Here is a 12,973-nt window from a genome sequence, read left to right on the forward strand (position 1 = left end):
GGGTTGTCTCTTTGCTTTGGTTATTGTCTCCTTAGCTGTACAGAAGCTTTTCAGTTTAATGAAGTCCCATTTGTTTATTTTTGTTCTTGTTGCAATTGCCATGGCAGTCTTCTTCATGAAGTCTTTCCCCAGGCCAATATCTTCCAGTGTTTTTCCTATGCTTTCTTTGAGGATTTTTATTGTTTCATGCCTTAAATTTAAGTCCTTTATCCATCTTGAATCAATTCTTGTGAGTGGGGAAAGGTGTGGGTCCAGTTTCAGTCTTTTACATGTAGACATCCAATTCTCCCAACACCATTTATTGAATAGGGAGTCTTTCCCCCAAGGCAAGTTCTTGTTTGGTTTATCGAAGATTAGGTGGTTGTAAGATGTTAGTTTCATTTCTTGGTGTTCAATTCGATTCCAAGTGTCTATGTCTCTGTTTTTGTGCCAGTACCATGCTGTCTTGAGCACTATGACTTTGTAGTACAGACTAAAATCTGGTATGCTGATGCCCCCAGCTTTATTTTTGTTACAGAGAACTGCCTTAGCTATACGGGTTTTTTTCCGGTTCCATACAAAACGCAGAATCATTTTTTCCAAATCTTGAAAGTACGATGTAGGTACTTTGATAGGAATGGCATTGAATAGGTAGATTGCTTTGGGAAGTATAGACATTTTAACAATGTTGATTCTTCCCATCCATGAGCATGGTATGTTCTTCCATTTGTTAATATCCTCTGCTATTTCCTTTCTGAGGATTTCATAGTTTTCTTTATAGAGGTCCTTCACCTCCTTCGTTAGGTATATTCCTAGGTATTTCATTTTCTTTGAAACTATGGTGAAGGGAATTGTGTCCTTAATTAGCTTCTCATCTTGACTGTTATTGGTGTATACAAAGGCTACTGACTTGTGGACATTGATTTTATATCTTGAAACATTACTGTATTTTTTGATGACTTCTAGGAGTCTTGTGGTTGAATCTTTGGGGTTCTCTAAGTATAAGATCATGTCGTCAGCAAAGAGGGAGAGTTTGACCTCCTCTGCTCCCATTTGGATTCCCTTTATTTCCTTGTCTTGCCTAATTGTATTGGCTAGAACTTCCAGCACTATGTTGAATAGTAAAGGTGACAGAGGACAACCTTGTCTGGTTCCATTTCTAAGAGGAAAAGCTTTTAGTTTTACTCCATTCAGTAAAATATTGGCTGTGGGTTTGTCATAGATAGCTTCAATCAGTTTTAGAAATGTGCCACCTATGCCTATACTCTTCAGTGTTCTAATTAGAAAAGGATGCTGGATTTTATCAAATGCTTTTTCTGCATCTATTGAGAGGATCATGTGATCTTTATTTTTGCCTCTGTTAATATGGTGGATAACGTTTATGGACTTGCGTATGTTAAACCAGCCTTGCATTCCTGGGATGAAGCCTACTTGATCATGATGAATGACTTTTTTGATGATAAGGTGTAATCTATTGGCTAGGATTTTGTTGAGAATTTTTGCGTCTATATTCATGAGTGAGATTGGTCTGAAATTCTCCTTTTTGTTTGGGTCTTTTCCTGGTTTTGGTATCAGGGTGATGTTTGCTTCATAGAATGTGTTGGGGAAGCTTCCTTCTTCCTCAGTTTTTTGGAATAATTTCTGCAGAACAGGAATAAGCTATTCCTTGAAGGTTTGATAGAATTCTGGAGTGAAGTCATCTGGACCAGGGCATTTTTTAGTTGGAAGCTTTTTTATTGTTTCTTTGATCTCAGTGCTTGAAATTGGTCTGTTCAGGAGGTCTATTTCTTCCTGGCTAAGTCTAGGGAGAGGGTGTGATTCCAAATATTGATCGATTTCCTTCACATTGTCAAATTTCTGGGCATAGAGTTTCTGGTAGTATTCAGAGATGATCTCTTGTATCTCTGTGGGATCAGTTGTTATTTCCCCTTTATCGTTTCTGATTGAGGTTACCAGAGATTTTAATTTTCTATTTCTAGTTAGTCTGGCCAATGGTTTATCTATTTTATTTATTTTTTCAAAAAACCAACTCCTTGTTTCATTAATTTTCTGAATGATTCTTTTGTTTTCAATTTCATTGATCTCTGATTTGATTTTGGATATTTCTTTTCTTCTACTGAGTTTAGGCTTAGATTGTTCTTCTTTTTCCAATTCCATAAGATCTCTTGTGAGATTGTTGATGTGCTCTCTTTCTGTTTTTCGAATGTAGGCATCTAAAGCGATGAATTTTCCTCTCAAAACTGCTTTTGCAGTATCCCACAGGTTTTGGTAGCTTGTGTCTTCATTGTTGTTATGCTCAAGGAAGTTAATGATTTCCTGTTTTATTTCTTCCTTCACCCATCTGTTATTCAACAGGAGATTGTTTAGTTTCCATGCCTTTGGGTGGGGTCGAGCATTTTTGTTAGAGTTGAGTTCCACCTTTAGTGCCTTATGGTCTGAGAAGATACAAGGTAAAATTTCAATTCTTTTGATTCTGTTGATATTTGTTTTGTGTCCCAGGATATGATCAATTTTGGAGAATGTTCCGTGGGGTGATGAGAAGAATGTATATTCTTTATCTTTGGGGTGGAGTGTTCTATATGCGTCTATCAAGCATAGTTGTTCTAGGGTCTCATTTAAATCTCTTATATCTTTGTTTAATTTCTGTTTAGAGGATCTGTCCAGCTCTGTAAGAGGTGTGTTAAAGTCCCCTGTTATGATGGTATTATCAGATATCATATTGCTCAGACTGAGTAAAGTCTGCTTCAAGAATCTGGGAGCATTTAAATTGGGTGCATAAATATTTAGAATCAAAATGTCTTCTTGTTGCAGTTTTCCCTTGACCAATATAAAGTGACCATCTTTGTCTTTTTTGACTTTAGTTGCTTTAAATCCACATGTATCTGAAAATAAGATTGCAACTCCTCTTTTCTTCTGAATTCCATTTGCCTGAAAAATTGTCTTCCAACCCTGGACTCGGAGCTTTAATTTGTCTTTTGAAGCCAGGTGTGTTTCTTGCAGACAGCAAATGGATGGCTTGTGTTTTTTAATCCAGTCAGCCAATCTATGTCTCTTCAGTGGGGAATTCAAGCCATTAACATTTATGGAGATAATTGATAAGTGTGGTAGTATTCTATTCATCTTATTTGGTGAGAGTCCATTGCTTAGTTTTATCTTTTGCATCAGTGTGGAGGTTAGGTTCTGTCCTTTGATTTCTGAGTTCTTATTTTGCTGCTGATCCATTGTGGTGGTCAGTGTGCAGAACAGGTTGAAGTATTTCCTGTAGAGCTGGTCTTGTTGTGGCGAATTTCCTCAATGTTTGTATATCCGTAAATGATTTGATTTCTCCGTCAATTTTGAAGCTTAGCTTAGCAGGGTACAGAATTCTGGGCTGAAAATTGTTCTGTTTAAGTAGATTAAAGGTAGATGACCATTGTCTTCTTGCTTGGAAAGTTTCATTAGAGAAGTCTGAAGTCACTCTGATGGATTTGCCCCTGTAGGTCAACTGGCGCTTACTCCTGGCTGCTTGCAGAATCTTTTCTTTTGTCTTGACTTTGGACAGGTTCATCACAATGTGTCTTGGAGAAGCTCGGTTAGAGTTGAGGCGACCTGGGGTCCGATATCCCTCTGAAAGCAGTGTGTCAGAATCTTTGGTGATATTTGGGAAATTTTCTTTTATAATATTCTCTAGTATGGCTTCCATTCCTCTGGGGCATTCTTCTTCCCCTTCTGGAATTCCTATAACTCGTATGTTGGAACGCTTCATGAAGTCCCATAATTCTGACAGTGAACATTCTGCTTTCTCTCTCTTCTTTTCTGCCTCATTTACTATCTGAGTTATCTCAAAAACTTTGTCTTCTACCTCTGAAATTCTTTCTTCTGCATGGTCTAACCTGTTGCTGATACTTTCCATTGCATCTTTAAGTTCCCTGATTGACTGTTTCATTTCCTTCAGCTCTGCTATATCCTTTTTATATTCTTCATATCGTTCATCTCTGATTTGATTCTGTTTTTGGATTTCCTTTTGGTTATTTTCCACTTTATTAGCAGTTTCCTTCATTGTTTCCATCATTTCTTTCATTGTTTTCAACATGTGTATTCTAAATTCCCTTTCTGTCATTCCTAACATTTCTGTATAGGTGGAATTCTCTGCAGTAGCTACCTCATGGTCCCTTGGCGGGGTTGTTCTGGACTGGTTCTTCATGTTGCCTGGAGTTTTCTGCTGATTCTTCCTCATGAGTGATTTCTTTTATCTGTTTCCTTGCCCTAATTTTCCTTTCACTTCCTCCTGCTCTTTAAGTTCTCGTGCCTGTGGACTAAGGGTTACAGGACCAGCAGGGTGAGAAGGTTGAATAGCAAAAAAGGGATGAAAGAAAGGAGGACTGAGTGATAGGAAAAAAAAAGAAAAAACAAGAGAGAAAGGAGATGGGGTGGGTAAAATGAATATTGACAAAAAGAAGAGAGGCACAGAAAGTGGGAGACAGAGCAATATAGATGTACAGTAGGGTACTTTGACACAACCTGGAAAAATCCCCACCTTCTAGGGGTGCCCAGTTGGATGGTTCCCTTGAGGTCAACAGCTCTTTGTTAACCTGATCAGCCACAGTACCCCACCTCCACCAAGTAGAGAGGAAAGACAAAAAATGCTAGAACTCAAACCAAAACAAGCAAACAGAAAACTTTATGGGATAAAATTGGGTGAAAAACCAAATAATAGCAGTAGAAACACTAGCAAAAATGAAGTTCTAATTATTGAAAAAGGCAGCAATGGGAAATTGTAATTAAACTAGAAAAATTGAGATAGAAAAAGGATCTGTAGGGAAAAGGTTGAAATTAAAAAGCAAAACAACATCAACAACATCAAAGTAAACAAAAAAAACAACCAAACCAAAACAACAACAACAACAACAACAACAACAAAAACACAACCAAAAACAAAGCATTATGTATGTTATTGAATATTGTCTGGGCAACACGTGGTCTTCTGTGGTATGAGATGTTAATCACAGTTCTGATACGACTGGAGGCTGTTGATTTCTCAAACCCCAGCAGGTAGACACCCTAAATCTCTCTTCAGCCCACTTAAAAGGCACTTTGAACTTGTAAACTTGCTGAGCAGAAGCTTTCCCAGGAAAGTGCTTGTCACTGGAATCACTGCTGAAGTGGCTATCCACTTACCCATTGTGCCAAAACCAGTCTCACTATGCCCCTGAGGGTTAGGGCTGCAACGCGGCTCAGACCCCACCCTTAGGCTACTTGGTCGCTGGGTTACCAGTTCCCACCCGATTCTAGCTCTGCGACCCTGAGGGCGGAGCTTGCCAGGGCAGATCGCTCCCAATGGCTCCCTGTGACCCACAGCCAAACACTATGAGCTCCATCTGGCTCAGCGGCTCACACTGGGGCCCTAGACAATGGCCAAAGTTCTCTGCACTCCGGCTCAGCCTCTCCCCAAGGCAGTTCAACTGAGTGCCAAGTCCAAAGACACCAAAACAGTTCACAGGTAATGCCTTTCTGGTTTGCAGTCTCGCTGCTACTGAACTTACAGTTGCAGGTGGGTTTAAACGGATTGAACACATGCAACCACTTGCCATTTTTCCACTGTTTTAGTCCTCCTCTTGGGGTCTGGAAGTCTCTCGCTGACTCCCTGTATCCTCATAGGGGTGATGATAGGCAGATCCCACCAGCCAGAGATGCCTGGAGTCCTATCTCCCCAGACTCACGGTGCCCAGATGCAAGGAAGCTGTTACTCGTCCGCCATCTTGCTCCACCTCAAGTTCTTGATACTTTCTACTGCATTTTTAAATTCCCTGGTTGACTCCTTCAATTCAGTAAGTTTTGCTATATCCTTTGTATCTTCTTCATATCTTTCATCTCTTATTTGGTTCTGTTTTTGGATTTCCTCTTGCTTATTTTCCACTTTCTCAGCAATTTTCTTCATTGTTTTTACCATCCACATTTTAAATTCCCTTTCTGTCATTTCCATCATTTCTTTAAGGTGAAATACTCTGTGGTAACTGCCTTATGATCCCTTGGGGGGCGTGTTCTGTGTTTTGGTTTTTCATGTTGCCAGGATTTTTCTGTTGGTTCCTCCTCATGAGCGTTTTCTTCTTGTCTGATACCTTCTCCTACTTTTTCCTTCACTTGTTACTTTTCTTTAAATTGCCCTGTCTTTGTGTTTAGGTGTGGAAATGTTCTTTTGTTATAGGGCCAGAGGAAGAGAAGAGTGAAGAGTGAGAAGGCAGAGAAAGAAAAATAAAAAATAAAATGAAAAGGGCAGGGGCAAAAGGAAAAGTTGACAAAAAGAAGGAAGAGGAACAGAAAGAGAGAGATGGGAGTAATAGTGGTGCTCAGCAGGGGTCTTTGATCTACACTCACAATTTCTAGCCTCTGGGGAGGGGTCTGGGATTTGTGGGTAACTCGAGGTAAGGAGCTCCTTATCAGCCTGAGCAAAAAGAAGACCCTGCCTCCACCAAATAGAGAGAGAGAAAAAAAAGAATAACAGCAGCATGTTGCAGTGGGGACCTACCAATAGCATCCTTCCAAAGGCCAAAGTTATAAAGACAACCTACACCAGGGGATCAGGTTCTCCTTGAGCCAGGCCAATGCTATGTCCCCCCTCAGCCCAGGCCTCACAGTGAGGCTCTGTCCTCTAAATGGAATGCAGATTGACAAAGAATAAAACAGATCAGAAAAATAATAAAAGTATATAAAGATAATTAAAAATAAAATTGTGTTAGATATAAAAATAGGGTATATCTTAGTTATTATTTGATAAATTTATATGAGAAAGATAAGTAGAAAAATCTTTACAAAAAGGGAGAGAAAAGGAGAGAAATAAAATGAAAGAAGGAATAAAAGAGGTAGAAAAACTCTAGCAAAAATGGAGCCCTTATTATTGAAGAAAGTAAAAATGAAAAAATAAAAATACAACAAAACAAAACAAATAAGAAAAAACATCCTAGAGAAAATTTGGAGGAAAAGAATAAAAGGAGCAGAAAGGCTATAGCAAAAATGGAGCCATTACTATTGAAGAAAGAAATAGTGAAAAATTAAAAATGCAAAAACAAATAAACAAAAACCTGGGGAGGGGAGAATTGATAAAAAAGGAAAACAATATATATATATAATGTGTGTGTGTGTATCTATATCTATATATATATCTATATATACACACATACACATGTGAATATATATTATATTATATTATAATATATTATCTGGACAACAGATGATGTTGATGTTCTGGGGTTAGGAGATGCTAATCACCATACTGATAGAGCTGTAAAAAACAGGGAGGCTGGAAGCCACTATCTAGGTGCTGAGGAGACGTGGTCCTGTCTTCCTAGTTTATTTGCCCTCAATCCCCACAGGGTTGGGAGCCTGAAACTCTAGCCAGTCTACTTAAGAGACATGCCTTGAGGTGGTGCCTGTGGCTCAGTGGGTGGGGTGCCAGCCCCATGTGTTGAAGGTGGCAGGTTTGAACCTGGCCCCAGCCAGCTAAAACAGCAATGATAACTGCAACAACAAAAAAGAGCCAGGCATTGTGGCGGGCACCTGTAATCCCAGCTACTTGGGAGGCTGAGGCAAGAGAATCACTTAAGCCCAAGAGTTGGAGGTTACAGTGAGCTGTGATGCCATGGCACTCTACCGAAGGCAACAAAGTGAGACTCTGTCTCAAAATAAATAAATAAATAAATACATAGGCACTCCTTGACCTTTCCAGTCAGTGCTCCTTGGCCATAAATTGGCTTTTCCAGAAAAGTGAGCTTTGTTGACTCTCTCCAAAGGTGGCTTCCTGGCTCAGCAGGTGCACCAGCCTGGCACTAGAACTCCAAGGGTTGTTTCTCTCCAGTAATTCTCCCACAATGACTACACCCTGCCAGCAGCAGAAGGAGAAGAGCTCTGCTCAGCCCAGTAGCTAAATCCCAGCCACTGGTCACTGTTTAAAATCACTCGCTCACTCAAGTTCTCTCAAGATAGCTCTAGCAAGTACACAGGTCCAAAACTGCTCCCCCCCCAAAAAACAAAAAACCCCTGCTGACTGGCCTTCTCTGTCTAAGGCCCACTGCCAAATTGGTAGCTTCTGCTGACACATAAGCACTCCCTTTCTGTGCCAGTTCTCTACTGCTCCTGACCTTTTTGTTGGCTCCTAGAGTCTCATCCCACCCCCTGATTCCCCCAAAGCAATGCTTCTAGGCAGGGCACCTGACCCAGAGGTACGTGGAGTCCTTTCTTACTGATCTCTCCAACAGCAGCTGCAAAGGAGATGTCTGTAGACGCCATCTTGCTCTGTCCCTCTTGGGATCTTTCCTCTAAGTTCTATTCTCCCTTTGAGGGTTCTGCTATCATGTAGCAGCCTCCTCCATTTGGCAGGAATAGTGGTGGTGGCAGATTTCGTCATTGATCCCAATACTTCATCCTTCCATATACCCATATCTTTTGCCATGTGACCTTGCAGTTTTGTTAAGTAAACAGGTAGAGTATTCTCTATCCTTGACTTTGGAGAAGGCATATGATTGGCTGTGGCCAGTAGAATTAGGGTAAGTGACAGAACTCAAGAACTGTGAAGGTTATAAGATCTTACCCTATTTGTAAGCTATTTAGTCTGTTATCATTTCGTGGATATAGGCAGATGACATAAGGTAACTGTATCAGAGACAAAGGACTTCATTACTTATGACAGTAAGCAGCATAAGCTTGCATCAATTCCCCTTGTCTCATATCAAGTTCTATTGAGAAAGTTTAGAGGAGCTCAGGTGGATGCTACATTTGCAGAAGGTGTGTCAAGCTGAAAAGCCTCAAACTTAGAGAACCTAAGTGTTTTATACTAGACAGTAAGCTTGTCTGAAGTTTATCCCAGAAGGAGAATTATTTATTATATTAACAGTAAACTTGTCTTCCCTTTACTGTAGAGGGAGACACTATCTTTATCCTCTGAGACGATAAGCAAATCTTCTCACTGTTCTGATAATATCTCTATCTACCAGGTGATAATATCTCTATCTTTCAGGACTGTTTTCTATGCAAAGTTTGGAACCAGGTATAGTCAATGCTTTGCTAGAAGGAGGTACAGAAATGTGAGATACTTGGATAGAATTGTTAAACAACAAGTTCAAGTTTTGAGCCTAGGTCTCAAAGGCTCTCACATGTTTCCACTTGCTTTCTTTATCTTCTACCTGCCCCTATGAGAAGAACATTCCATGGCTGGACCATTTATCCCTAGGAAGAGGATAAAAGACAAGTGGAACACCATTTCCCACATGAGCCTGGCCAAGAGTAACTGATTCCCAAATGATTCAAAGAAGGATGCACTAAATAAGTGGTTATTATTGAATTCCATTGAGGTCTTGTGGTTGTTTGACAGCAATATCTAACTCATGTAATGGCCATTGATGGTGACTCAGTTTTCCATCTTAGATCTCCAATCACCCAAGAGGAGCTAGTATAAGTCTGTAATTGGCCCATCCCTAATTGTAAGTTAACAAAGTTAGCTTGTCACAATTTCATGGCAGTAAGCCAATAAAATATGGCCATGAAGTCATATAAAAAGATAGATACTATTGCCATCACCATGTGAATGAACGAGGGCCAGTTCCTAGGGAAGGAAGGAGCTGGGCACATAGCACAGGCATTCACAGTCTAGGAGTGACATTGAGGTCCTATCAAGATAGAGTGCAGCTGGGGTCTAGGCATCATTCACTTATGCTAATTCAGTTAGCTGTGTGTGTGTGTGTGTGTGTGTGTGTGTGTGTGTGTGTGTGTATCTATGAATCTGCTATTAACTCAGCCTCAATTTCAAGTCATTACTCAAAAAGGTAAGTCATATGATCCTGGGTATTAGAACATCTATTTATTTTATCTTATATATAACTGTATACATTATAAGCTATATTTACTTATGCTTATTCCTGTATAAGACTGGATTACAAAACCATATATACTCTACTTTAGGGGAATTTATTTTTATTTTTTTTGGAGACAGAGTCTCAATTTGTCACCCAGGCTGGAGTGCAGCAGCTATTCACAGGTGCAATCGTAGGCTTATTGTTGAAAGAAAGTATTACCATGAGAATGTGACCACCTCTCACCCCCTACCATAGGAATGTGACCACCTCTCACCCCCTACCATGAGAATGTGACCTTTTGTAACTGTTCCAGAAGATAGCTCCCCGAGCTAAAGCGAATGTTTATTGTTAAAGACAAATATTTGACTGTTGATCTTATCTTAAGACAGTTGAATAATGAACCAGAGTTCTTCTTATTTGGAGAGCCCCTGCTATGTCTACTCCCTCTTACTTTATGGTTAGAGCCCCTGCTATGTCTACTCCCTCTTACTTTATGGTTAGAGCCCCTGCTATGTCTGCTATTCCCGCCTACTTTGTAGTTTTTGCCTTTATAAGCTTGTAAAAACTGCTGTGTGGGGCTTGACTCCGCGGCTTCTAAAAGAGTTGTGGGTCAAGCCCCGTCATGCAGGAATAAAAATCCTCTTGCGTTTTGCATCAAGTGCCGTCTCTTGCGGTTGATTGGGGTTGTCAGAGCTCCGGGCAGAGTGGGGGGTTCTGCCCCAAGTGTTTCATTTGGGGGCTCGTCCGGGATATAACGACCACCCCTCACCTGCAGAGTCGACCTTGGAGGTAAGAAAGGGGTACCCCGAAAACTGTCTAGTCTGTGTCTTCAGTCCTTTTGTTTGACTTTGTGTGCACGCTTTCGATTTCGCAGCCGTTCGGCACCTCATGAGAGTGGCCAGACAGTGGTCGGTAGACATGCCCGGAGGACCACAGGTTGAAACCCTGGGGGACGCCCCAGGAATTGAGGAGAACCAGGGATGCCTGGTTGTCTCCTGCTGTAAGGGCACTGATCGAGTCTGGTTGTTCAATCAAAAATTATGGGAAACGCGCCCGTCTGATTCTGTTATAGGCTTGTGAAGGACCAAGTGTAGTAGGTGGGTCCTTGTACCTGTAATATTTCTGTTATTCATGTTATTTGTGTTTCTGACATATCCACTGATGATGGGACAGACTGTGACAACCCCTCTGAGTTTAACTCTAGATCATTGGACTGAAGTGAAGAGAAGAGGTCGTGATCTGTCAGTAGAGGTTAAAAAAGGCCCATGGCAGACTTTCTGCTCCTCGGAGTGGCCTACTTTTAACGTCGGCTGGCCCTCAGGAGGAACCTTTGACTTATCTCTTATTTTTGCTATTAAAGAGATTGTTTTTCAGAGAGGACCGGGAGCCCATCTGGATCAACAACCTTACATCATAGTCTGGTAGGACCTGGTGCAGAATCCGCCCCCCTGGGTTCGGCCGTGGACTGCCACATCCAGGCCCCCGTCTAATCCTCGGGTGCTTGCTGTCCAATCTTCCGGTCCCAGAAAAGGGGGCGACAGCCCAGACCCCCCTAAGAAGATCTACCTGGAAATCCAGACTGATCATCTTCTCCTCGACCCTCCGCCCCCTCCTCCCCCATACCCTCCCGCCTTGGCTCCTGTTGGGGGGCAGGGAGGACCAGCATCACTGGATCTGGCGATTGCCCCCTCTGCACCCCCAGGGGAACCTTCACTGGGGCCCGCACAAGGTACCAGGAGTCACCGCTGGGGAGGAATGTCTCCCGACACTACTGTTGCCCTACCCCTGAGGGCATACGGCCCCCCGCCGGTGGCAACAGATGAGGGACCACCTCCTCTCCAGCCCCTCCAGTACTGGCCATTTTCTTCAGCAGACCTGTATAACTGGAAGATTAATCACCCCCCTTTTTCAGAAGACCCCCAACGCCTGACTGGGCTGGTAGAGTCCCTGATGTTCTCTCATCAGCCCACATGGGATGACTGCCAGCAGCTCATACAGACTCTCTTCACTACTGAAGAGAGGGAGAGGATTTTACTAGAAGCTAGGAAGAATGTACTCGGGGCGGACGGGCGTCCTACCCAGCTCCCCAACATCATCGAGGCTGCCTTTCCCCTCTCCAGACATGACTGGGATTTCAACATGGCAGAAGGTAGGGAGCGACTGTCAGTCTATCACCAGGCTCTAGTGGCTGACCTCCATGGGGCAGCAAGACGCCCCACTAATTTGGCTAAGGTAAGAGAAGTAATACAGGGGGCCATGGAACCCCCCTCCGTGTTTCTTGAGTCTAGTGGAAGCTTTTAGGCGTTACACCCCATTTGACCCTGCCTCTGAAGGACAGAGGGCTTCCGTGGCTATGACTTTCATAGGGCAGTCAGCTGTAGACATTAAAAGAAAGCTGCAGAGAATTGAAGGATTGCAGGACTATACCTTGCAGGATTTAGTTAAGGAAGCTGAGAAAGTATACCATAAAAGAGAAACTGAGGAAGAAAAAGAGCAGAGAAAGGAGAAAGAGAGAGAAGAAAGGGAAAATAAGAGAGACTGAAGACAGGAGAAAAACTTAACACGGATTTTGGCCGCAGTAGTAGGGGAGAAGAGCCAGGAACAGACCCAAGGTAGAACTAAGAAGTCAGGTAGCCTGGGCAACCGCGTCCCGTTAGATAAAGATCAATGTGCCTACTGTAAGGAAAAGGGGCACTGGGCCAGGGAATGTCCTAAAAAAAAGAAGAAAGAACTCTCCAACAAAGTACTGGCCTTAGAGGAAGAAGAAGATTAGCGGGGACGGGGCTCGGAACCCCTCCCCGAGCCTAGAGTAATACTTAAGGTGGAGGGGAAGCCAGTTGAGTTCCTAGTAGACACTGAGCTCAACACTCAGTCCTACTCGAACCATCAGGACCCGTCTCCAAGAAAAAATCCTGGGTTGTAGGGGCCACAGGGCATCAGCAGTACTCATGGACTACCTGAAGATCAGTAGATCTGGGAGTGGGACGGGTAACCCACTCGTTCTTAATTATCCCTGAGTGCCCTGCGCCCCTCCTCAGGAGAGATTTACTCACCAAAATGGAAGCCCAAATCACTTTCACTCCTGATGGCCCAGAGGTAACCCAAAATAAGAGGGTAACAGCCCTGACCATGCGTTTAGAGGATGAACATAGACTCTTTGAAAAGCAGCG

General features: G+C 42.4%; 1 protein-coding gene and 1 pseudogene across 1 annotated transcript in view; one reads left to right on the forward strand and one right to left on the reverse strand.

Moving 5' to 3' along the window:
• LOC128591339 (PRELI domain containing protein 3B-like) overlaps window positions 1–8,241 on the reverse strand; it is a 47,801-nt pseudogene extending 39,560 nt beyond the window's left edge.
• GALNT15 (polypeptide N-acetylgalactosaminyltransferase 15) overlaps window positions 1–12,973 on the forward strand; it is a 318,297-nt gene that overhangs the window by 33,992 nt on the left and 271,332 nt on the right. The window lies entirely within an intron of this gene.

The sequence above is a fragment of the Nycticebus coucang genome, chromosome 8 (genome assembly GCF_027406575.1).
Source record: "Nycticebus coucang isolate mNycCou1 chromosome 8, mNycCou1.pri, whole genome shotgun sequence".
NCBI classification, from domain to species: Eukaryota; Metazoa; Chordata; class Mammalia; order Primates; family Lorisidae; genus Nycticebus; species Nycticebus coucang.